At 40.2% G+C, this 27,264-nt stretch overlaps 1 protein-coding gene across 3 annotated transcripts in view; it reads right to left on the minus strand.

Annotated features, from left to right (window-relative positions):
- Positions 1-23,331, minus strand: part of LOC108718850 (ciliary neurotrophic factor receptor subunit alpha) — a 294,616-nt gene extending 271,285 nt beyond the window's left edge. For all 3 annotated transcript variants that reach the window (XM_041570397.1, XM_018267357.2, XM_018267339.2), the window contains exon 1: positions 23,185-23,331. The gene's annotated coding sequence lies outside the window, so the exon portion shown is untranslated. The remainder of the gene's footprint in view (positions 1-23,184) is intronic.
- Positions 23,332-27,264: the final 3,933 nt, after the last annotated feature.

A 27,264-nucleotide genomic window follows, 5' to 3' on the forward strand; every position in this document is an offset into this window, starting at 1 on the left:
TAGGGGGCTAAAGTTATAAATAGTTTATCAACGGCTCTGTATTTTAGCAATTTTATTTAATGTCTATGGAGTGGCCATAGAAAGCATTGTCTTTATTTTTGCATAAAAGTATATAGAGCAATATGATCCATCTAATCATTATCATTAATGGGGTTGTTCACCTTTAAATTAATTTACTATGATGTAAAGAGTGAGATTCTGAGACAATTTGCAATCGGTTTTCATTGTTCATTATTTGTGGTTTTTGAGTTATTTAGCTTTTTATGCAACAGCTCTCCACTTTGGAATTTCTGGCTTCTAGGATCCAAATTCCCCTAGCAACCATGCACTGATCTGAATAAGAGACTGGAATATGAATAGGAGAGGCCTGAATAGAAAGAGGAGTAGTAGAAAGTTGCAAAAACAAGCATTTTTTTAGATGGGGTCGGTGACCCCAATTGAAAGCTGGAAAGAGTCAGAAAAGGGAGGCAAATAATTCAAAAAGTATAAAAAATAAAAAATGAAGACCAATTGAAAAGTTGCTTAGAATTAGCCATACTAATAACATAGTAATAGTTAATGTAGAGGTGAACCTCCCCTTTAATGTTGGGAGATCTGGAAAAATGGAAGTATGGGAGCCTATGTAGCACAATGTACTTTAAAGGGATACTGTCATGGGAAAAAAGAATCAGTTAATAGTGCTGCTCCAGCAGAATTCTGCGCTGAAATCCATTTCTCAAAAGAGCAAACAGATTTTTTTTATATTCAATTTTAAAATCTGAAATGGGGCTAGACATTTTGTCAATTTCCCAGCTGCCCCAAGTGATGTGACTTGTGCCAGCACTTTAGGAGAGAAATGCTTTCTGGCAGGCTGTTGTTTCTCCTACTCAATGTAACTGAATGTGTCTCAGTGGGACATGGGTTTTTACTATTGAGTGTTGTTCTTAGATCTACCAGGCAGCTGTTATCTTGTGTTAGGGAGCTGCTATCTGGTTATCTTCCCATTGTTCTGTTGTTTGGCTGCTGGGGGGGAAAAGGGAGGGGGTGATATCACTCTAACTTGCAGTACAGCAGTAAAGAGTGATTGAAGTTTATCAGAGTACAAGTCACATGACTTGGGGAAGCTGGGAAATTGACAATATGTCTAGCCCCATGTCAGATTTCAAAATTGAATATAAAAAAATCTGTTTGCTCTTTTGAGAAATGGATTTCAGTGCAGAATTCTGCTGGAGCAGCACTATTGACTGATTCATTTTGAAAAAAAATGTTTTCCCATGACAGTATCCCTTTAAATATCTAGGCTGTAGAAATGTAGATATCATGTATGATGGATTTATGATGAAAAAGGAACCAGGCTACGGTATTTGTAGATAAGAGCCGTGGGAAACACTAATTACCAGTGACGGGTGAATTTCTCCCGCATCAATTTTGGACGCGCGTCTGAAAAGTCACTCGTGGCAATTTTGACTAATGCATTAAAGTCAATGGGCACCACGAATTTTCACGAATTTATTCGCCGGCAGCAAAATGTGGAAATTAGCTGCAAATTTGCGCCAGGCGAATTTATTTCTCCATCACTACTAATTACCCAACAGCTAACGATGTTTAAAGTTATATAAACTCACAGGAGCCGAGTTCCATTCTGACTCTTTACAAAGAGCTTGAACGGTTCCATCTGGAACATCTCACATTGATTTGAGCCACTGAAGGACTTCATGCAATAACAAATTAAAGAGCGAAGATGTCATTTATGGAGACTGGCTGGTTAGGATATGAGCATTTATTATAAATCTGGATCCCTGGACCCTACAATGAACTGTGACAAAGACTATTCTTCAGTAGATGTTCTCAATGATAGGGTTGATACTAAGGAGGCCTCATCTTCATTTTCTACACTCAGTGGAGCTATGGAATTCTCTCCTAGAAACAGTTGGACTGGCAGATCCAGTAGAAATGTTTTAAGCTTTGACAAATCAGATAACAGCAAGTTACTGATACAAATTTACATTATATAATACACAGATTGATACAACTGTCATTTTTCGAGTCAACAAGAACATATTTCTCCCTATTGAGATACACTGGAAGTGAATTCATTTCTCTTTTTGGATCCAGCATAGATTAATGAGAATACAAGAATCCAACAATATTAAATAGGATTAAAAATAAGTTAAGGAGGAGTTGAAACCCAACACACAATTGTGTGATAAGATCTGGATATGAATCTCTGGGTATAATACTTACAGTTGTAGAATAATGATATTACTGAAGCACTGGGTATGGCACAACCAGAAATAAATCTGTCATTACAGGGAGTGTTTATTTCTTGTGTGTTTGTGCTTCCAGTTACATGGCTGATTCTTAAAAGGAAAATATATCTATTTTTATGTTATGAGGTTCCTTTGTTTTATTTTTCTTTAAGCAATAACAATGAATGATTTCAGTGCGCTTCTATCCATATTTTCTGTTGACCCAAGAGGGAAGGGTTAAAGAAGTTGACGCAGCCAATCTGCCGAAGAGAAGCAGCGAAGCTTAAAGACCAGGCAGGTCGCATGAAATGCGAATGCACAATCAGTGGATGGGTGGCCCCAACGGCCCCCAGGGCAATATACACACACAGCATCCCCCACAGAGCAGCCAAAAACACTCCGCTGGGTATGGAGTGGGCCAAGGGCAAATATCAATTTGTGTTATTGGATCCAAAGGTGCTCGGTTATTGGCTGATAGACATTCACTTTAGAACTGGTGAATGTAATACTGTGTGTACTGAGGCAAGGAATGGCCAGAAAAACAGAATGATTAAAGGGAACCTGCTGGCTGAAAATATCTTTCCCAACCAAAGGTGAGGCCTTATAGAGCCCACACTCCAGTTGGAGGTAACAGTAATTTTTTTTTAATTGCCCCCCACCAGCGCTAGGACACTCACACCAGCAGGGAGCTCATGGTTTGGGCGGCCACATGTAATAATCAGCAAATGCTGCAACGTGATCATTATGCACAAGTACATGACATCAGACGCTCATTATGCACAAGTACATGACGTCAGACGCTCATTATGCACAAGTACATGACATCAGAAGCTCATTATGCACAAGTACATGACATCAGAAGCTCATTATGCACAAGTACATGACGTCAGAAGCTCATTATGCACAAGTACATGACATCAGACGCTCATTATGCACAAGTACATGACGTCAGACGCTCATTATGCACAAGTACATGATGTTAGACGCTCATTATGCACAAGTACATGACATCAGACGCTCATTATGCACAAGTACATGACGTCAGACGCTCATTATGCACAAGTACATGATGTTAGACGCTCATTATGCACAAGTACATGACATCAGACGCTCATTATGCACAAGTACATGACATCAGACGCTCATTATGCACAAGTACATGACGTCAGAAGCTCATTATGCACAAGTACATGACATCAGACGCTCATTATGCACAAGTACATGACGTCAGACGCTCATTATGCACAAGTACATGACATCAGACGCTCATTATGCACAAGTACATGACATCAGACGCTCATTATGCACAAGTACATGACATCAGACGCTCATTATGTACAAGTACATGACGTTAGACGCTCATTATGCACAAGTACATGACATCAGACGCTCATTATGAGAGAGAGAGAGAGAGAGAGAGATAGATAGATAGATAGATAGATAGATAGATAGATAGATAGATAGATAGAAAATAGATAGATAGATAGATAGATAGATAGATAGATAGATAGATAGATAGATAGATAGATGAAAGATAATAGATAGATAATAGATAGATAGATACACAAACATAGACAGACACAGATGAAAAAGTAGACAGACAGAAAGTAGCTATATTAAAGAAATGAAATAAAAATAAATACAGAGAGAAGCAGACAGAATTATTGGGAACACAAGGCAGATAACTTGATAAATTACAGATAACTATTGTAACTAGGCTGCAGACATAGACATAAAGATACATTGCATTAGAAACTATGGCAGTGGCCATATAAAGCCCTTATAAAAGAATGAAGCTACAATCCAAGTGCCCTTATGCAAATTTAGGGTTTCCACCTGTTCGGATTTCACCCAGTTAGCCCGGTTTTTGGAAGGGCTGCCCAGATGAAAAGTTCCTATCCGTTTTTCCAAATTAGTAAATCCGGACAGGATAATGAAGTGAATGACATGTCGACCAGCCAATCGTTGATCTCCACATCATCAGTCCCGCCCCTGATGTCACCCACCCCTCCTCCCTAAGTCACCGCCCCCTACATAACCGGCCCGCCCCCTGCCCGCTTTCGCAAAAAAAAAAAAAGGCGGCAACCCTATGCAAATTACAGAACGCCAAGGTGACTTTTAAATATATATATATATATTATGGAGTGGAGGCTACATTGACACTTATAATATGATTCTATGGGGTATGGTGATTATATATATAGTGCTAGGGGGGTAGAAGATGTGTTCCTTAACTGACCTACATAGATGAATTATTCTGCTAAGGGTAATGGCATGCAGAGCTGTTTCGGACACATTTTTAAGCAACCCAAAAGTGCAGGGTAGAGAACCCTAACTGCCCCTCCCATAAAGTAACATAATTGATTATCCCTTATAATACATGAGTGATACTCAGAGTTCCCTGTATAACTCAGCCTGCAGCCTTGTGTCTTTATGTGGTCACAGAACAACCCCTCAGTGACTTCTAATATCCTTATCATTTACAGTAGGGGGTACATTATCCCTTATAATACATGAGTGATACTCAGAGTTCCCTGTATAACTCAGCCTGCAGCCTTGTGTCTTTATATGGTCACAGAACAACCCCTCAGTGACTTCTAATATCCTTATCATTTACAGTAGGGGGTACATTATCCCTTATAATACATGAGTAATACTCAGAGTTCCCTGTATAACTCAGCCTGCAGCCTTGTGTCTTTATATGGTCACAGAACAACCCCTCAGTGACTTCTAATATCCTTATCATTTACAGTAGAGGGTACATTATCCCTTATAATACATGAGTGATACTCAGAGTTCCCTGTATAACTCAGCCTGCAGCCTTGTGCCTTTATATGGTCACAGACCCCTCAGTGACTTCTAATATCCTTATCATTTACAGTAGGGGGTACATTATCCCTTATAATACATGAGTGATACTCAGAGTTCCCTGTATAACTCAGCCTGCAGCCTTGTGCCTTTATATGGCCACAGAACCCCTCAGTGACTAATATCCTTATCATTTACAGTAGGGGGCACATTACTCCCTGTATGAGTTTAGTTAAGTTTTAACAATAGAATTATAGTATTAGATAATTTCCATGGGTTTGAATCAAAATAATGTATGAGAGAAGTACACTAGGCAGAATGTGTGTGTAGACCAGTAGGGAGAACTCTTGTTTCCTTAGCGGAATTAGCAGGCTAATTACAAGCAGGTGCTTAAATACCATAATTTGAGATCGAATAAATCCCCATGCAGAGTTAATCAGCATGACCAAGGACGGGCATCAGAGAATTACATAAATTAGGGGGGAATGGTTCACATTTGTTCCTTAGGCTTCATGACAAACTGAGAGGAAATTTGAAAGGTTCACGTTTAGATGTCTGGAGTTCCATTCTTCCACTATCAGGCAGTTCAGCTAAAGATCCAGCAGGAGAATGAATTACACATTGAGAATAATATCATAGATATTTTATTGGTTCTTATTGTAAATGGCAGGTAATGGCTTGGATCTTTTAAACCTCTGATTGGCTACAGATTAGCCTAGTTTTGAGTATTATCAAATGTCTTGATTGACTACAGATTAGCCCAGTCTTGGGTATTATCAAATGTGTTGATTAGCTACAGATTAGCCTAGTGTTGGGTATTATCAAATGTGTTGATTGGCTACAGATTAGCCTAGTCTTGGGTATTATCAAATGTGTTGATTGACTACAGATTAGCCTAGTCTTGGGTATTATCAAATGTGTTGATTAGCTACAGATTAGCCCAGTCTTGGGTATTATCAAATGTGTTGATTAGCTACAGATTAGCCTAGTGTTGGGTATTATCAAATGTGTTGATTGGCTACAGATTAGCCTAGTCTTGGGTATTATCAAATGTGTTGATTGACTACAGATTAGCCTAGTCTTGGGTATTATCAAATGTGTTGATTAGCTACAGATTAGTCTAGTCTTGGGTATTATCAAATGTGTTGATTGACTACAGATTAGCCTAGTCTTGGGTATTATCAAATGTGTTGACTAGCTACAGATTAGCCTAGTCTTGGGTATTATCAAATGTGTTGATTGACTACAGATTAGCCTAGTCTTGGGTATTATCAAATGTGTTGATAAGATACAGATTAGTCTAGTCTTGGGTATTATCAAATGTGTTGATTGGCTACAGATTAGCCTAGTCTTGGGTATTATCAAATGTGTTGATTAGCTACAGATTAGCCTAGTCTTGGGTATTATCAAATGCGTTGATTAGCTACAGATTAGCATAGTCTTGGGTATTATCAAATGTGTTGATTGACTACAGGTTAGCCTAGTCTTGGGTATTATCAAATGTGTTGATTAGCTACAGATTAGTCTATTCTTGGGTATTATCAAATGTGTCGATTAGCTACAGATTAGCCTAGTCTTGGGTATTATCAAATGTGTAGATTAGCTACAGATTAGCCTAGTCTTGGGTATTATCAAATGTGATGAATAGCTACACATTAGCCTAGTCTTGGGTATTATCAAATGTGATGATTAGCTACAGATTAGCCTAGTCTTGGGTATTATCAAATGTGATGATTAGCTACAGATTAGCCTAGTCTTGGGTATTATCAAATGTGTTGATTAGCTACAGATTAGTCTAGTCTTGGGTATTATCAAATGTGTTGATTGACTACAGATTAACCTAGTCTTGGGTATTATCAAATGTGTTGATTAGCTACAGATTAGCCTAGTCTTGGGTATTATCAAATGTGTTGATTGACTACAGATTAGCCTAGTCTTGGGTATTATCAAATGTGTTGATTAGCTACAGATTAGTCTAGTCTTGGGTATTATCAAATGTGTTGATTGACTACAGATTAGCCTAGTCTTGGGTATTATCAAATGTGTCGATTAGCTACAGATTAGCCTAGTCTTGGGTATTATCAAATGTGTCGATTAGCTACAGATTAGCCTAGTCTTGCGTATTATCAAATGTGTCGATTAGCAACAGATTAGCCTAGTCTTGGGTATAATCAAATGTGTTGATTAGCTACAGATTAGTCTAGTCTTGGGTATTATCAAATGTGTCGATTAGCTACAGATTAGCCTAGTCTTGGGTATTATCAAATGTGTCGATTAGCTACAGATTAGCCTAGTCTTGGGTATTATCAAATGTGTCGATTAGCTACAGATTAGCCTAGTCTTGGGTATTATCAAATGTGATGATTAGCTACAGATTAGCCTAGTCTTGGGTATTATCAAATGTGATGATTAGCTACAGATTAGCCTAGTCTTGGGTATTATCAAATGTGATTATTAGCTACAGATTAGCTACAGATTAGCCTAGTCTTGAGTATTATCAAATGTGATGATTAGCTACAGATTAGCCTAGTCTTGGGTATTATCAAATGTCTCGATTGGCTACAGATTAGCCTAGTCTTGGGTATTATCAAATGTGATGATTAGCTACAGATTAGACTAGTCTTGGATATTATCAAATATGTTGATTAGCTACAGATTAGCCCAGTCTTGGGTATTATCAAATGTGCTGATTGGCTATAGGTTAGCCTAGTCTTTGTTATTTTCTAATTCTCTTATTGGCTACAGGTTGAGCAACCCCCATAAATATGTTAGGGTTTAGGAACATTTTAAAGGTTGGTCTAGCCCGGTAATTGTTCTAATGCTCTAACTGGCAATAATTCTAATTCTAACTGTCAACCAGTTAAACTAACACTGTGAACATTCTAGTGATCCAAAGGTTGGTCTAGTCCTTTGCATTGCAGTAAAACACAAAAATGCTAAAAATACTACAGATTATAATTACTTTGTCATTTAACAGGAAAATTGGAGCTTGAATAGCCGGGTGGGGGCAATTTAAATGCGGCAATAATGCACGCGATTCTAGAAGTTTCCAAAGACTTGGTTAGTATTGGTTAGTATTATCCTTAGGAATGATGAATCAAAGAACGTATGAAGGACAGACAGGGGAAGCAACCACCGTACATGGTCCATGTCTTTGGTATAAAGTACCTTCCACTGCTTTGTTTGTTGGAACCATGAATTCCTTTTTGGAGGAATGTGAGCTATGCACCAAGACAATGATCTGAAATATTCCAGTCAATCAGCTACAGAATGGCTACAGAAAAAGAGATGACTTGTTTTTGTATGGACAAGTCACTATGTCCTGACCTGAACCATTTAGAGATGAGGTTGGCAAAGACCTAAAACAATTAAGATCTCAAGTGTCTCGAAAGAGAAGCAGATCTCTAAAGAATAATGGGACAACATTCCTTCAAGCCAACGTGACCCAAATCAAGAATTAGAGGAAACCATGACTTTTTCATGATCAACGCTCAAGGACAAGCCGTCAGATATTAATAGAAGAGTTTCCATAGATCATCTAAAGTTTGTTTTATTCGTTTTTTTATTTACATTTTAAAAGAAACATCTGATTCCACTGTATTTTGAATTTGTTTATGATCTGCCCATTGTTTCAGTATGAAAAGTCTTTACATAGGGGCTTGTTTATCAACAGTCAAAATAAATTTCAATTTACACTTTCTTTGCATTAAAAAAACGATGTGATGGGTATTGATAGAGAAGTTATAGAGATATCATTACCTGCATGGAAACTATAGCCAAATTGCATCAAGTTACTAAAAATTCCATCAATGTTTCAAGCTACCAATTGGTCCGTTGTTACCAAACTATTTAGAATTTTGCAGTTTTGGAGGAGAAAACTAATTTCAGCAATACTTTAGTGAAAATATCTTCATAATTATTCAAGTCTTCATAGCAAACTTGCGTTTAGATGTGGTCAAGAATTTCAACAAAAATTCAACATTGGAAAATTCAAAATTTGGTCAAGTCAAAAAATTATGACAAACCTACATCCTAGAAAATATCAAGTCAAGAAATAATTATATAATTCTTTGAAGTAAATGGTAAAATCTCCACCCAGTAATTTTAGTAAGGGACTGGTTTATAAAATTTGAGATTTCTCTTTGAAAAAACAGGATTGCGATTATTTTTCCATCCAAATTTTCCAATCTTGAATTCTTAAAAAAAGTTTAATGAACAAATTCGGCAGCTAAAAGTGGTTAAGATTCTGTAGAAATCAGTGGGAGGCATATTTTTAAATGTAAGGCATTTTAATATTTTTGTCTTTTAAAATAGGAACATTTTTTTGCATGCTTTTTGAAAATGAATAGAAGTGATGTTAGTGCGATTAAGTTTTTTCACACAATTACGCAATTATGTTTTTTTTTTAGAATTCACTTTAAAAAAAAAAAGTAAACTGGCAATCCAAAAAAACCCTGTGTTTAAGTTAATTCGAGTTGTTTTCAACATTTGGAAATTTAAAAAAAAGTAATTGCAATGTTTTGTACAGCAATATGTTCATATAGAAAACATTCCACGTGGTTGCACTTGTGCGCTATTGTTGGGTTGTTTGTAAAAAAAGATCAGATTTTTCAATATTTATTCTTTTGTTACATTTGTTCTTTTTTTAAAAAAACTTGAGTGGTAAATTTCTCCATGGTATGAAAGACTTTTTACAACCTCAGTCAACTGATTTGGAGCAGAAACGCAAGTGTTTGGGCCAAGAGATAAAACGGATATCACCTGGTCAAGGCTGGAGAAAATTAGGAAAAACTTGGAAAAGTTTGGAAGAAATAAAGGGATTGTTTCTGCTTTGATAAAAACGTGTTACAAGTTTTAGCAAAATTGGTAACATAAACATGATTATGAAGAAATTTTGCAAAGGTGAACACATTTTGCCTGAGGGGAAAAACCTGGAAATTTTAACGGGAAAACAAAGTGGAGAAATGCGCCCGTGGTTGAGTACGTGTGCCATATGCAGAATTTCAGTTAAATGTTCCACCCAGTGAAAGTTCCGCTCCGTGACATTTCCACTCAGTGACAGTTCAGACGGTTCCCCCGAGTCACACAGCTGTATCCCATTTCTAATCAATTGGGTTCCATTAAGGGAATATTTGTCAGGAAACAAAGGGAGAGGGAGCAGTAATGCCACCCAGGAGGAGACACCCTCAAGCATTGTTCCTGCGTGTTTCTACCTCTCCTTACAAAACCAAAGGCATGTAGAGGGGCCGGCTGGTCCCCCTTACAGGGTCATTATTCAATTGCTAACGAGAGAGAAATGGGAAGGTTCCTTTAATCCAGCCACACACGTACACAGGGAATAAGCCTTATTTTTCTTAGAAATGACTTCAAATCTGTGTATTAATAGTCAGGGACCCCCTAGGGGGATTGTTAAACACTCTCTGTTTAGACTCCAAACACACTGAACGGTACTTTAGTTTCCCACCACCGCACAAGCCAGAGAGAGGGAAATGCAAGAGGTGCTGCTATTTCTACAATATAAATCCTCCCTTTTCTACATTCTAGGGCTTCTGTATTCTATAAAACTTCTGAGACACAACTAGGGTCCCTGCTGTAACTGCACTGCTTCCCACACTTAGGGGCAATGACTCCCAAACTATGAGGCTGGCCCATCTAGTGAAGAGCTAATGGAGTCTGGCCAAATGTATGACTGCAAAGGCCAAAAAGTCTGAGGAGCTCTACAGTGAGGCCAGATGGTGACAGTAGGGTATGAGGGAGACAAAAGTTGGCAACAGTAAGGAAAGATAGAAACCAAAAAACAAAGCAACCATCATTAGTGGGAAGAGGAAAGAAGAGACTTGTTCCTGGCAACTGCACTTGTCCAAAAAATAAAATATGCTTTATTGCACTTTGCACCTCTCCTCATTTAGTTTTGCTCATTGTGCCTGGGCAAGAACTCTTTGCACTTCTAGAATGGAGCACAAGTTGCACCTGACTCCGTATACATTGCTGCCCCCACTCAGCAGGGTCACACACAGGAGGGGCAAGAGCTCCAGGATTCTGATGTATGGCTCCCTTTGCCTGTGTGAGCTTAGCCTTGCACCAGATTTCACTCCTAGAGAAGATTTAATGCCATTATACTCCATAGAATTAGACTGAACGGTCACAGCGAGGCTGGATCTGTGTCTAACCCCATAAGAATTGTGAGCTCTTCAGGATCAATGCATCTCATTTTTATCTGTCCAAAGTATCTCCATCTGTATAGCAGCACCGACTCACTCACGTGATAGAGATCTAAGTAGAGACTCCTGGTTCTGCTGGACTGATGTGGAAAGTTCTAGCCCTGCCAAATGTCTCACCTTCTCACTCTAAAGTCCCATTTATGGAAATTCCTCCTTGTGGCTTTAAGCAAATGGGTAACATTGACACCAGATCCTGTGTGCCCCTCACCGGCCCTCCTGGCACCATTATAGTGGGCACAATGGGGTGGGCCTTTAAAAGTTAGAAGTGATGGGACATCATAATAAGAATAATATTTGTGTTTATAATTAGTGTAGAAGGGAAGGGCTGGCTCTACGGGCTTAAAGGAAGACTTGAGGCCCCACTTTTGATATTTCAAGGCCTATAACATGATTAGACTCATGTGACCCTGCCTGAAAGGAACACAGAAAAAGTAGTCAGAAGCATTGATGTTAGTCCTCCTGGATCTTTGGCATTCTCCCGGGGATTTGATATGGATGGGGAAGAGCAAAGGCTTGTGTACCATAGGCCATTCTTCTTCTAATTCCCATACATTAAAGGAGAACTAAACCCCCTTTAGGCTTAAGTCCCCACTGGCCCCCTCCCTGCCTCCCCCCTACTAAATGTTACCCCAGAATCGTGTCCCCTGTAGGATTACTGACTGCACATGCAGAGTGAGCGCAGCGGAGCTCACAGGCGCCATCTTTGTCGCTTTGGTAATCTTCGTGAAATGATGGGCGTATCGGCACATGCGCAGTGGGAGCAGTTTTCAAGTCCGTGCCGGAAATGATGGGAATTGCCGAAGGGAAGGAGGAAGACCCAAAGATTACCAAAAGATGTTGCCTGTGAGCTCTTCTGCACTGACTCTGCATGTGAGGCCAGTAACCCAACAGGGGACACAATTATGGGGTAACAGTGGAGGCAGGGAGGAGGGCCAGTGGGGACTTTTGCCTAAAGGGGGGTTGAATTCTCCTTTAAAGGTTAATGGCATGTTGGGCTTTTTCATCACCACTGCCCTCTAGTGGAGAACCTGCTTCTAATGCTATTGCATACCTCCCAACTGTCCCCTTTTTCGCAGGACAGTCCTGATTTTTACAACTCAACCCGCAGTCCCAGATTGTTACTGAAATGTCCCGACTGTCTCTTTGATCTCCTGCACTGAACAGCCAGAAAAAGATACAACGTTTCTAACTTAATTGGATTTTGGCTGAGAGCCCAGCACAGATACTTAAGATACTTTTGTAACAATATAAGATCAGCAGGTCTCTTGGGAGAACTTAGACTCACAGCTTAAAGGCCAATTCACCTTCATTAGCAAAACTGTAATAACACATAAAAACCACGGAAATGTGTTCAAACTTTCACAACCTGCGAAATTTTGTAAAATGGACATGATTATTAGGGGGTGTGGCCACAAAGCGGGTGTGGTCACGCGTTTTTCTCCCTCTTCCTATTTCCAAAATCTTGGGAGGTATTCTATGACTGTGTGTGTCCAATAGTGCCCTTCCCATTCAATAGAATCACTGTGACAAATGGACGGGCGCATTTTGACCAACGCTGTTCCATGCTGGAGGGCCCCACGTGTCATTAGAGGCCTGATAACATGAGCTGCCTACACCCAAGGGATTGGCTAAACAACAGTAAGTGAACAGGGAGGAAGACACAGACACAGAGAGAAGCACCGGATCAATAGAACACAGACAGGGAAAGAAGCAGCCGATCAATAGAGGGAACCAACCAGTTCCTTTTAGCCATTTACATTCCGGCAACTTCTGTTTGTGTTTAAGGTCTGACACTGTGTTTATGTCAGGAGATGTGTAGATATTTTTGTTTTTTGCTGTATTTGTTGTATTTTTAGAATAGTTTATTTTAGAGCATACCAAAAGCATGTGTTCCGCCTTACATGGACTTTACAGCTCCAGCGCCGGCTCCAAAGAAACACCGACATTTCCCTAAACATCTCATGGGTTGTGGCTTTTAAGGGAAAGGAGTTGTTTGAGGGCAAACCAGAGGTTTTTTTGATTCTTTATATTAGATTTCAGATTTCTCACAACTTGCCTAAACCTGCCTTTGGGAACAGAATTCTATCATTGGCTCATGCTTCTTATCAGGGGCATACGGCATGAGGCATGTGACAGCACCCATAGACACCACAATGCACCTTTCAAGTCCAAACTTGAATTTTTTTTCAAAAAAATTTTAGAAAAAAATTTAATTGAAAAAAAATTAAAAAGATAAAAAAATTATTTTTTTCCAGATTTTGCGTTTCCAAAAATTCTTAGTACAATACAATGCAGTTTTTTTGTGTGTGTGTGTGTGGTTTAATGGGATGAAGTTTTTCCGATTCAAGTTGTTTCTGTAAAAATTCTTCATGTAAACATTTGAAAACTTGGTAAATCTGCCTCTAAATATCAATCATATATAAAGCAGACAACTAAAAACTCTGAACGCTCATCAACTAATATTTGGTGCATTTTATACATGACAGTAGCAATATAAAAATCTGCTGCCTCTCTAGGACCACTCAAAATTCTACATGCAATTAAAATTCTGTGATTGATAAATAACGAAGGGGGGAAAATCAAATTCAGCCAATTAAAAGCATTGTTGACCTTTAAATGAACTTTTACTATGACGTAGTGAGTGATATTCGGAGACAATTTGCAATTGGTTTTCATTTTTTATTATTTGTGTTTTTTTTAGTTATTTCACAGCTCTCCAGATGGCAGTTTCAAAAATCTGGTTGCTAGGCTCCAAATTCCCCTAGCAACCATGCACAGATTTGAATAAGTGACTGGAATATAATTAGGAGAAGCCTGAATAGAAAGATGAGGAATAAAAAGTATCTGTGGCATTACAGAGCATTTTTTAGATGGGGGAGTGATCCCCATTTGATAGCTGGAAAGAGTCAGAACAACAAGGAACATAATTAAAAAAATATAAATAATGAAGACCAACTGTAAAGTTGCTTAGAATGAGTCATTTTATAATGTAAAGTTAACACAAAGGGGAACTGTCCCTTTCAGCATAAATGGTATAATTAAGCCTCACTCGGAAATGGTTGTATTTGTACTCTATCCGGTGCTCAGGACAGTTTTCTCCCCCAAAAGACCCTAAAGTATGTTCTAAATCCGATTAAACAAATGCAATTTGGTAACAACACCAGTGCAATTTAGCAACTATCTGCACCAGTACCATGGCATGTGGTCCCAGACACAGATGCCCACTACACCCCCTCTTATTTGGTTTATTGGCGGTTATGTTTCCTTTCTGTATTCTTCCACATTATAATTAGGCCCATTTTGGGGAAATTAAATAACATGTAAAACAGAAAAGGAAGCTCCCTACTGAATAGTTTGTTAATGACAGGGGACTAGCAATACTGAGGTCCATCAATTGATTCCTAAACTTCCCTGGGGGGATGGGGTGGGGGCAGAAATCTCTTAATGCCGTGTCAGAGAAATATTGAGTCAAGAGGATTTGAAGATTCTTTGCTCGTCAGAACGCACAGGGCAGGGCAAAAACATGTCTATCTGCCTCTATAATAGCCCAGCATTCCTCATCATGAAAATGTCACTTAAATATCACCTGTCTGAGATGCGGATCATTCATGAACGGGTCTGACTCAACACACAACATGAGCATCAAGCACAACTCTTATTATTCTGTCCTTGGCTTCTTACAATTTAAAGGGGATGTAAACTCAAAAATAACATTTTGCCTCGTGAAAGAAAATGTCGTTCCCAGCAACTTTCCTATAAACGGCCATTGCAAATATTCTCTGGTTTTTAGGTTCTGTGCAAATGAATTTCAACTGGAAGCCGCGTCTGTCTCTCCATTTCTCTGCTCCTAGTTTGGGCTTCTGATACAATGTTGCAAGTCAGCTCCCCTCCAGCACAGACATGTCTAATACTCATCAGCTTCTGTTGTATCAATATTCACAGGCACCAGGACAGAGAGCAGAGAGGGACAAACAGATGCTGCTTCCAATTGCAATTCTACAAATAGGCATAACTTTAAAACCATGGAAAATCTGTAGTTAATATATATTGGGAAGCTGCTTGGAATTGCATTTTCTATTATATAACAAAATGTTATTTTGGGGCTCACATCCCCTTTAATTTCCTCTCGTATTGAGTCAATCAGCATAAGAGTACTATCAAGAAGTTTTTCAAAAATATTCCCAAATTGGGTATATACTGTATCCATAAATGTGATGAAATAGCTCACTTCGCACCCATCCGTTTCACTTGGGCATATGAGTGGGGGCTGCCATGTTGCTTGGAGTATTTATGCAGAATTCCCATGGAGTTAGAACAGGGGCCCCCGTATCCGTTCAACAACAGCTGGACGGCTGAAGAGAAGCCGAAATCCAATTGGCTTTTATGGCGGATGGCTCACATCTGGGGCCGATGCATAAACAACCTGCCTAACTGTTACTTTACAATCGCCACTATTAGGGAACATAATGGGGTTTATCCGTCGATCTCCGGCTTACACACTCAGTCAGGAATGACGGCTCACCGCCAGGGCTGGAACCCATAAAGAACCATTTTATCGTATAGAAATGACTCCAATAAAACCCATAATTGAGCCTCGTTGGACTGATGTGTTTCTGGGTTAATGTCTCCAATATGAGGAATGGAAGGGAATCTAATGTATCCCATGTCCTTGCACACAAATAAATAAGATCCATTCAAACAAACCGACTCTTGGGGAAAGGGTAAAACTACTGCCCAATGCTCTATTAGTCCAGCCACGAGAATATTCACTGCCCGGACCCTATTCTCATACTTAAAGGGATTGTTCACCTTTAAATGAACTGTTAGTATGATGTAGAGAGGGATATTCTGAGACAATTTGTAATTGGTTTTCATTTTTTATTATTTGTGGTTTTTGAGTTATTTAGCTTTTTATTCAGCAGCTCTCCAGTTTGTAATTTCAGCCATTTGGTTACAAGGGTCCCGCAGCAACCATGCATTGATTTGAATAAGAGACTGGAATATGAACAGTAGAGGAGCCTGAATAGAAAGAGGAGTAATAAAAAGAAACAAAGGCAATTGTAGCCTTGCAAAGCATTTTTTTTAGATGGGGTCAGTGACCCCTATTTGAAAGCGGGAAAGAGTCTGAAGAAGAAGGCAAATGATTGAAAAAAAGAAACAATGAAGACCAAACAAAAGGTTGCTTAGAATTAGCCATTCTATAACATACTAAGGGGTTTAGTTTATCTCATTATTTTCTGAAATATACGCCAACCAAATCTGTACGGGTTATTTACCCTTATTTATCAATACATTTTTGCCGGAAAAATTCCAGTGAGTGAAAAAAACTCGAAACGTGAAAATTTGAATCATACAAATTTTTTTGTAATTTTCTGCCTACAAACTCCAATTTTTTCAGATTTTTGCCCAAAAACCATGAAATCTTCCGATTATTTCACAAAACCCAGCACAGACCAGGATATCTTTGGGACTTCAACCATTGACTTATATACAACCTTGCAAGGTCTGAGATGCCAGATTTTCAGATTTAGACTTTTTCCATCCGCGGGGTATAATAAATCACAAAAAAGTCTAAATTTTATAGTGAATTTTTTTATTTATTTTTTTCTAGTTTTTGGCATTCGGACTTTAATAACTAACCCCTTAAAAGTTAACTTAAAGTTGAATCACCTCTATAAGGGGAAAATAACTTGTACATTTCATTAGGTATCACTGAAATCAAAAGCCAATGATATTATTGCATTTACAGTCTTGTCCCACCCCCGAGGAGCTCGGGTTTCTTGCATTACAGTCTTTCTTGGAGTTCCAATGTCAATGGCAATAACCAGTAAGTAAAGGAACAGATGTGATTAATAAATATATTTTACAGAATCAAATACCAAAAAATAAACAGTACAACAACGTAAATGCAAAAACGATAAGATAGAAAAATGGCAGCTGCCAATATCACTCTAAATATATCATCCAATCAGAATAAAGTATATATATTCTATATGTTTGGGGACAACAAGCTGCTGAGTGCACATTTATCAAATTGAAGATATTTTGGCCCCTTAAAGCTTTGGCTTCCAGCCTCTTTATGAGACGTGTATTAATAGTCTACAACTCGCAGGATTGTCGGGCATATAATCAAGTTATATAGAGAATTATTGTGCAATGTAGTGTGTGCAGCAGACCCAGCTGAGTAGAAGCCTATAAATATGAATATGAACGATTGTAAGCTTCTTTGGACAGGGACCCTTGTAATTTTCTCCCCAAAATGTTAAAACTTGCGTTTTAAGTATTGATGGGCGTATAAATTTCGTCAGGCATGGATTTGCGGCAAATTTCCGCGTTTCACCGCCAGCTGTTTTTTTGCGAAACTGCATATAAAATTATCCGGACACCCATTGACACCCATTGAATGCATTTGGAAACTTTAATGCGTATAAAAATTGTCACTTGCGCCAAAATTGACGCGCGTCAAATTAATTTTGACGCAAATTTTTTTCCGCCGCTTCGCTAATTTATCGGCGAAACTAGACGGGACAGATCACTGAGTGATCTTGAGGAACATGACCACATTTCTATTTGACTGCATTCGAGAGAATACTTCCCCTTTAATCCAGCAAAACCAGTGAGTGATGGTTTGTCAGTACTGGGCTAATGTACAGTATAAAGCTGGGGCTGTGGAAGGGCAAACATGTGACAGATGTGTGGGGGGGCTAGCAGGCACTATAAGGTTAAGTGGCCACGTGGGAGGTTGGGGGATATTGTAAGGGGCCCCCCTGCAGGGCTTTTGACACCACAGGACAAAGGGACGGCACTTATTTCTAATGATAATACGGGATAGGGGGGGGGTAGGAAAATAGGAGGTGGGGGGTAGGAGGCTTCTCTACACAAAGCCCCCGACACTGTACTGACTGTGCACCCCACTAATAACCCCCAACCTGCTCAGCTACAGGATTTAACCCCTGCTGGACAATTATATTCTCTCTGTGGGAAACTGGGCAGAAAAGCTAAGGCTTAAGGTTAAATAAAAATCACTAATTGTCATTGACATGAAGCCTGGGCCCCCGAGTTAACTCCTTCAGGAGACCCCCCCCCCGCACTACATCCCCCCCCCGCACTACATCATGGGATTTGCAGTCTTTCTAATGCCACTAGAAACTGTCGGCCCCACATCCACCTGCCTGAGATGATCCGAAGGGAATGTGGCGCGAGGAGAGTTAATTGTTCTGTAACATTCGTCATATTGTAACTGTGCACCAGACAGGGGCCCTATAGAGCAACACCACGGGGCCCCAGGGCACTCGCAAGCTCTGCTGAACCCTCGGCAGCAGCAACGAGAGCCAATTGGATTTTACTATTTTACAGTTTGTAGGAATTATAAAGTCAAATCTATTTTAAAGGGCAACTAAACTCATAGCCTCATTTCTGCCTCTCTGCTGTACAATAAACTAAAGATCAGTCGGAAGCCTTTCATGCTCTTAACCATTTCAGCATCACATCCCTGGGTGGGTGGGTGAGACTGGGTGCAACACAGAGGCCGTGCTCCCAATCCTGCATGTAATACCCAATACGAGCCCATTACTCTCTCTCCACTGCTTCAAATCCCCCATAATGATTTATTCTTTGCACACAATTTGCCCAAATTCCTTTCTCTGATTCTGGTTCTGAAGCTTCACCAGTCGGCCAAAGGGTTAAATCGAGGCACGTGGCAGAAACCACTAAGTCTATTTTACGGCTTTGTAAGAGTTTTATAAACCCAGTCAGATAAACAACAGTAAAAGTGATGCCGGGGCCCCCACAGATCCCACAATGTGGCCCTGGAAAAGCTCTTTGTGTGGCCCCCAGGCGGCTCATTAGCTCAGTGGACTATTTTTGAACAAAATGATCATTTTATTAGAATCTGGCCTGTAAGTGCGCAGAATAGTGGACAATAGTGATGGGCGGATTTCTCCCGTTTCACTTCACCAAAAAATTAGAGAAACGAAAAAATTGACGCCGCATCAATTTTAGAGGCACGCCCGAAAAGTTGCTTGCGTCAATTTTGACGCCGGCGTTAAAGTTAATGGGCATCCGAATAGTGTTGACACGTGTCGATTTTGATGCAAGCACCTTTTCGCACGCGCGTCCAAAAATTGTTCATGCAGACGAATTTTCGCTGGAGTTCGTGAATTTATTCGCCGGCAGCAAAACACAGAAATTTGCCGCGAATTTGCGACAGGCGAATTTATTTGCCCATCACTAGTGAACAATAATAATATATGAACAGGTTATGGGCCCCAGATACACAGGGGCCAAGAAAAGCTACGTCCGTAGATATTAATATATACAAATGTGTGTTATCAGCTCCTGATTGGCCGGACTCTGAAGCCTCTGATATAAATGGATAAAGTCCATCCCAAAGTTTCTCATAACAACAAAAAATAACCGAATTGCCTTCGAGATGGAGCCCGGCTCTCCGGAGCGACTCTCCCCGACCCTCATTCTTATTGTTACCCAGACAGATGTTTCTATACGTCCCTTCTGCTCTAAAAAACAAAATAAAGGAACATGGGGGGGGGGCTGCTTAAAGGGGATATAAACCCAAAAAATAAAACATTGCCTATTGAAAGGAAATGTAATTCGAAGCAACTTCCCAATATACACGCACCCTCATTTCCACCGGTTCTTACGGATATTTGTACCTGCGGCGTCCGTCTGTCCCTTTCTGCTCGCCGCCCTGATGGCTCTGGATAGTGACTCAATATAACAGACGCCGAGTGGATTCGGCAACATTGTCTAAAGCGTTTGAGCCTCGGGCAGAGAAACAGACGCTTATATTCCATTTATACAGAACTAGAAACCCCACAACAAGAATAAATGGGACGTTGCTCAGAGTTATATTTTCCTTCATCGGGCAACATTTTACTTTTGGCTTTATATCCCCTTTAATTGGGGGGGAGGAGGGGGAGAGCTTTCAAAAAATATTTTTAAAAATTCTTTTGGAGAAAAGGCAGAGATTGGAAGTGAAAACCTCTAATTTCGGGATACGATCATTTCCCTTGTTTAACCCTAAAACAGCCAGAGAGAACCTACGTGAAACAAGAGCAACAAACGCTTAAGAATTAACCACTTCTAGGCCAGGTTTCAGCACCCAGGGGACTCACAATCGGCCTCCAGATGTTCATAGACTACAACTCCCAGCACCCCCTGAACCTACAACAACAACAGTTGGAGAAGATGTAGAGGGGCTTCATGTTGCACTTTCCAGTAGAGAAAGAGAATATCAGCCGACCCCCTATAGCATTAAAGGGGAACACACCTGAATGTTAATATTCAGAATGCCGCAGATAGAACAATAGAAACAACTTTGTGATGGGTCTGAATTTTTGTCTTTTTTGTAGCTGCATCGATTGTGACTTCTGATCATTTCATCGAAAACTCCCACAACGCGCGTGAATTAATCCTTACAAATACTCTTATTCTACAATAAACTCCCAAATCATAATGACGTTTTAAAGTAAGCCGTAAATAATGAAGGATTTCTTTTCCGCAGGATGTGGGGACCCCGTAAAATGGATGTGGCCCTTGTGGGGTTCTAGTTCAACTTGTTGACTCGCCCCATAGACGCGAAACCAACAGCCGCTGCCCGACAGTCAGAAAGAATAAACTGATTTACTTGCAAATTAAATTACCCTGAAGTCTCTAATTAACTCTCCGTGTGTCTGTCTCTTCCCCCTGATCCGAGGGTCACAATATGAATATATATAATATATAAATATGGAGATTCTCATTCATCCAGGTCATGATATACAATATCCAGTAAAGTCTAAAACAACTGCACTTTCTGCCTTTCTTTAATGTTCCAGTTGCTTTAGACTTAATTCTATGTAAATATGAAGCAGTCGCTGTTGTGCGGAGGGGTCGCTGGTGAAGGGAAAACTTGGTTCCGACTCAACGATTTCCCAACAGAAGGAGAATAACAATATTTAGATGTAGCGGAAGGAACTGGCTTCGCCCATTGACAACACCATTAACAATAACAGCACCGATTAAATCCAGGGGCCCCGTTATTATAAAAAGCTGAGCACAAACATACGTCTCCAGACACAACCAGAAATCATTCGCACAACTTTGCCTTTAATAAAGCTTCACACTCTAAACACTGACTTATTTAAATGAGAAATCCGATTTTTTTTTTTGGGGTGCTAATTAGCATAATAGTCAATTAATGAACAATAAATGAAATCTTCATGACATGACACGATGCCCATCATGAGCGATTAAAAGAGCGAAGAAGTTTGAGGAAAGCGTAACGCACTCTATTTGGACAAGGCACCCGACTATGGGGGGCTGCACAGAATCCGGCACCTTGGAACCCCCATCTTCATTTAAAATAAATAAGGGTTTTGTATTAAAACAAATTCCAGAGCCAAATATTCCATTCGGGTTTCATGTGTAAAGTGTGAGAGTGACACAATGTAGCGCAGGATTCCTAATGACAGTTGCACAGCACTAACTGGCAGATTCCTATCAACCAGGGTCTAATGAGATGCCATAGGGAATAGAAAGACCCGGCAGAGTCTGAGTTCGAATCCAGCGCAGGGCACTTTCTCTTTCTACCGATTCAGCAAATCCACAAACTGCGCCTTTTGTGCATTTCCCTTTATTAGATCTCAGATGCTCCCGCGCATGTTATTTATTCCCTGCCAATCTCCTGAGCGAGGGGATTCAATCTGTCTGTGCCCTGTATGTGATGAATGGGAGTTACAGCTACTAAAGTGCGTCAGCCGCAAATGAGAAATATCCAAAAAATCTTATGTTGGGAGAAGCCTTTATACACCTCCCCCCCCAATTAATTTCTCTTTTTGAATAGTAATGGGCAGAGATTTAATTGCAGAGCCCACAGTCTGGGACACGGGGAAGTTGCGATACAGTCGCAGGAAAATTCAATTCAAGGGGAAGCACAAACATTAAACACTTTTCTTTTTCTTCTTAATAATAATAATAATAATGATAATAATGATAATAATAATAATAATGATAATAATGATAATAATAATAATAATAATAATAATGATGATAATGATAATAATAATAATAATAATGAATAAGGGAAGTGAGTTTCTAATGTAGAACGGGGCGAGGGCAGAATCTTTCTCTTTTAACCCTTTGTAGGATCAATGGATAAACTCTGGGCTGGGAATAATATCCTACAGCAGAATCGCTGGAATGTGAAGCCCCTCGGGGTGGGTGGGGGGTGGGGCAAGGCAGTATTAAACAAGAGCTGACAATCTAACAGCTGTGCTGGCAGCCACCCAGACAGAGGAAGTGGAATCATTTGCTTCGAGGGGGCACACTGATCTCCGTGGGACAGAACATTAATTATCCAGGAGAAGTAATAAAAAAGGAAATTCATGGGGGGCGGATGTAATATTAACACAGTATAAAGCGAACATCTTATATCCAACTTATAAATAAATAAATATATATATACACACACACATAAACTGATGCTTATAAGAGCTAATACTAATTGCACTTATACATGTAGTCTACGGAATAAACTGTATTTATTAACCCGTCCCCTAAAATAAAGTCCAGGACATAAAAGCAAATCCAGCAGCAGCAGCAGCAGCAGCAGCAAGTCAGCACCAAGACGCTGAGCCGGGTACAAAGGAGATACATATCCCAGGCTTCATCATCTCCACCTCAAGTTACTAAAATCCCCCAAAAAGCAGTGACATGTGCCAGGCAGCAGCAGCAGCATTAGGGGCAGAGAGAGGAGCAGGGGGCAGTGATGCAGCAGGACAGAGACAGAGACAGAGACACACCTTGAGCAGCAGCAGCAGCAGCAACAAGAAGAGTCTCAGAGCAGCATCTCTCAGCTGAGTCTTCTGCTGCTGCAACAAGGGCTGCGAGAGATGCGACTGAGCAGCAGCAAATGGTCAGGTACTTACAGTAACTGTAGGTCTGGGGTCTCCTGGTGTCTCCCCTTGTCTGTAACATCCAGCATGGGCACCTCAAGCCTCCTCACTGCACTGACTGCTCACGATTTGGGATCTTTTAAACTCACACACAAAGCCCATGTGACTGGGGAAGCCACTGGCAGGGAAGGGATGGGAGAAGAGGATGAAACAAGGAGCTGCTTCAGTCAAGGTTGTAGCTCGCGCCCCCTAGTGGGAGGAAAAGCAACTGCATGGGACCATTTCACTGCCAGATTCATCTTCTGGGCTGAAATAAAGCATTTTTATTAAATCTGCTGCACACAGTGATTTGTATAGTGTGCTCTGGGCTCGGCAATAACGAGGAGAGATGGGCAGGGTGCAGAAGGATAAATAAAAACCTGCAGGTGCAATAAAGGGGAAGTATGCCACATTCATAATCACAACTTCCATGTTATGTTTCCTATAAATGTCTGCTGGGATAAATGATGTTGTTTGTTCTGCTCATAGTTATGTCTATCTGCGATATTTTCCCATGAGGCCGGTTGCCCAACCAAACCCCGCGCTGTGATTGGCTGATAAAGTCCCATCATTTGCAAAAGGAAAAGTCACATGACTGTTAAATTATAGAGGATCTCTGAAATTCAAACCCACTGCTGTTTGGCCAAATCCCACAGCCAAAATGTATTTGTATCACAGGGAGCTGCCATGTTGTGTCCTTAGAGTAAGGCAGGTAGGTGGGTATCAGATTGATATTAGAATAAGGCAGGTAGGTGGGTATCAGTAGTATTACAGGTATGTGGGTATCAGATAGATTGATATTAGAGTAATACAGGTAGGTGGGTATCAGAGTATGGCAGGTAGATGGATATTAGAATAAGGCAGGTAGGTGGGTATCAGTAGTAATAAGGGATTCACTGAATCCAAGATTCGGTTTGGAATTTTGCCAGGATTTAGCCTTTTTCAGCAGGTTTCGGATTCAGCCTGGTTGAACCGAATCCGATTTTACATATGCATCTAAATGGGCACCTGCGTCGAAACCTTCCCTGTCGTTGAAAAAACTTTTACGCTTGCTGCGAAACCGCCAACAATTTTCGCAAACAAATTCGCAAATTTTTTCGCTCGCGGCAAAACGGGCAAATTCTCTGCAAATTTGCACCTGCCAAATAAATTCGCCCATCACTACTGAGAAGGACCCCCCCCCAAACCCCGACCATAAAGTAAATAAATATGAGGGTTGTGTGGGTGCAGCAATGTAAAGCAATTCTATACATTACAGTGGAAGCTGCCATACTGTCAGGGCTCCCTCTAGTGGTCACATGGTCCAATTGATAAATAATTCCTGGATGTTCCTCTCACATTGGGGTGACAGAGTGGAACAAGTTAATGTGGTGCAAGAGAACCAGGAAAACCTAAAAACTGGGATTAATTCTGTGTCAGACCCGTTCCTTTGTCTCTGCGCTCAGAAATAATGCGACTGGGAACTCTGCATGGGAGACAGTTGTGCAAATCATTCCCACAATCCCCCCGAGCAAAAAACACAGAATTATTGTGAAAAACTAACAGTCAACAATTCCATGGTTTGTTTGGCTTTGCATATATTTCACTCATTCCACTGATAAGATGTTTGTCACTCGTCCAAGGGCTGACGCTCGTTTGCCAAGTAATAAACCCCTCATTATTCAACTGTATATACAGTAATATAGAGATTTAGTTCCCCTTTTTATACTTCTATACAGTTGCCTCAGACCTACTCACTGCTGGGAAAAGACCAAATATCACCTGATTCTGCCCACAGTTTGCTTTGCACAATTCAGAAGGAACAGTCCCTAAGTTTGCTCATAGTCTGTACAGAGAGATCCCATAAAACTATGGGAGCATAGGTATTCCCCCTGTACTAAGCACAATTCAGCAGGAACAGTCCCTAAGTTTGCTCATAGTCTGTACAGAGAGATCCCATAAAACTATGGTACATAGGTATTCCCTGTACTAAGCACAATTCAGCAGGAACAGTCCCTAAGTTTGCTCATAGTCTGTACAGAGAGATCACATAAAACTATGGCAGCAAAGGTATTCACTGTACTAAGCACAATTCAGCAGGAACAGCCCCTATGTTTGCTCATAGTCTGTACAGAGAGATCCCATAAAACTATGGCAGCATAGGTATTCCCTGTACTAAGCACAATTCAGCAGGAACAGTCCCTAAGTTTGTTCATAGTCTGTACAGAGAGATCCCATAAAACTATGGCAGCATAGGTATTCCCCTGTACTAAGCACAATTCAGCAGGAACAGTCCCCTAACTTTGCTCATAGTCTGTACAGAGAGATCCCATAAAACTATGGCAGCATAGGTATTCCCTGTACTAAGCACAATTCAGCAGGAACAGTCCCCTAACTTTGCTCATAGTCTGTACAGAGAGATCCCATAAAACTATGGCAGCATAGGTATTCCCTGTACTAAGCACAATTCAGCAGGAACAGTCCCCTAAGTTTGCTCATAGTCTGTACAGAGAGATATAATATGAAATAAGACAGGTAGATATAAGGCACAGTCAGATCAATGACTCTGCTCTGAAACTAAAGAGTTTGAAAGATTAAAGTGATGGAGTCCAACTCATTGATATGAGGCTTCAGTTCAGGTTAAATTAATATTTTAAATCCCTGGGTTTCTAGGGTTTTGTACTATTGTATTTTTCTCTCTTTATTCTGACTGGGGTGTGTGTGTGGGGGGGGAGGCAGCAAAGCACAAAATAACAAAACACAAATGATAAAATCATAACAACAATTGCATTCTGTTTGCACTAGAATATTCTAAAAGTTACTTTAAAGGTCAACTGCTCCTTTGACAGTAATAGTTTTGAAGTGTCTGTTATATAAAAGATTCAGTTTCCATAGAAACAGTTAATCAATTGGATAAACTACTTGTTTAACTGTTGGGTCCCATCATGGCTCAGTCCAAAATTCAAATATTATATAATTGAGTTATACAAGTAACACTGAGTATCACTCATGTATTATAAGGGATAATGTACCCCCTACTGTAAATGATAAGGATATTAGAAGTCACTGAGGGGTTGTTCTGTGACCATATAAAGACACAAGGCTGCAGGCTGAGTTATACAGGGAACTCTGAGTATCACTCATGTATTATAAGGGATAATGTACCCCCTACTGTAAATGATAAGGATATTAGAAGTCACTGAGGGGTTGTTCTGTGACCATATAAAGACACAAGGCTGCAGGCTGAGTTATACAGGGAACTCTGAGTATCACTCATGTATTATAAGGGATAATGTACCCCCTACTGTAAATGATAAGGATATTAGAAGTCACTGAGGGGTTGTTCTGTGACCATATAAAGGCACAAGGCTACAGGCTGAGTTATACAGGGAACTCTGAGTATCACTCATGTATTATAAGGGATAATGTACCCCCTACTGTAAATGATAAGGATATTAGAAGTCACTGAGGGGTTGTTCTGTGACCATATAAAGGCACAAGGCTGCAGGCTGAGTTATACAGGGAACTCTGAGTATCACTCATGTATTATAAGGGATAATGTACCCCCTACTGTAAATGATAAGGATATTAGAAGTCACTGAGGGGTTGTTCTGTGACATATAAAGACACAAGGCTGCAGGCTGAGTTATACAGGGAACTCTGAGTATCACTCATGTATTATAAGGGATAATGTACCCCCTACTGTAAATGATAAGGATATTAGAAGTCACTGAGGGGTTGTTCTGTGACATATAAAGACACAAGGCTACAGGCTGAGTTATACAGGGAACTCTGAGTATCACTCATGTATTATAAGGGATAATGTACCCCCTACTGTAAATGATAAGGATATTAGAAGTCACTGAGGGGTTCTGTGACCATATAAAGACACAAGGCTGCAGGCTGAGTTATACAGGGAACTCTGAGTATCACTCATGTATTATAAGGGATAATGTACCCCCTACTGTAAATGATAAGGATATTAGAAGTCACTGAGGGGTTGTTCTGTGACCATATAAATAGTGATGGGCGAATTTGCGAAAAATGCGCGAAACGGCGCCGGCGTCTCGTTTTTGACGCCGGCGCCCGTTTTTG

This window comes from Xenopus laevis, chromosome 1L (genome assembly GCF_017654675.1).
Source record: "Xenopus laevis strain J_2021 chromosome 1L, Xenopus_laevis_v10.1, whole genome shotgun sequence".
NCBI lineage: Eukaryota > Metazoa > Chordata > Amphibia > Anura > Pipidae > Xenopus > Xenopus laevis.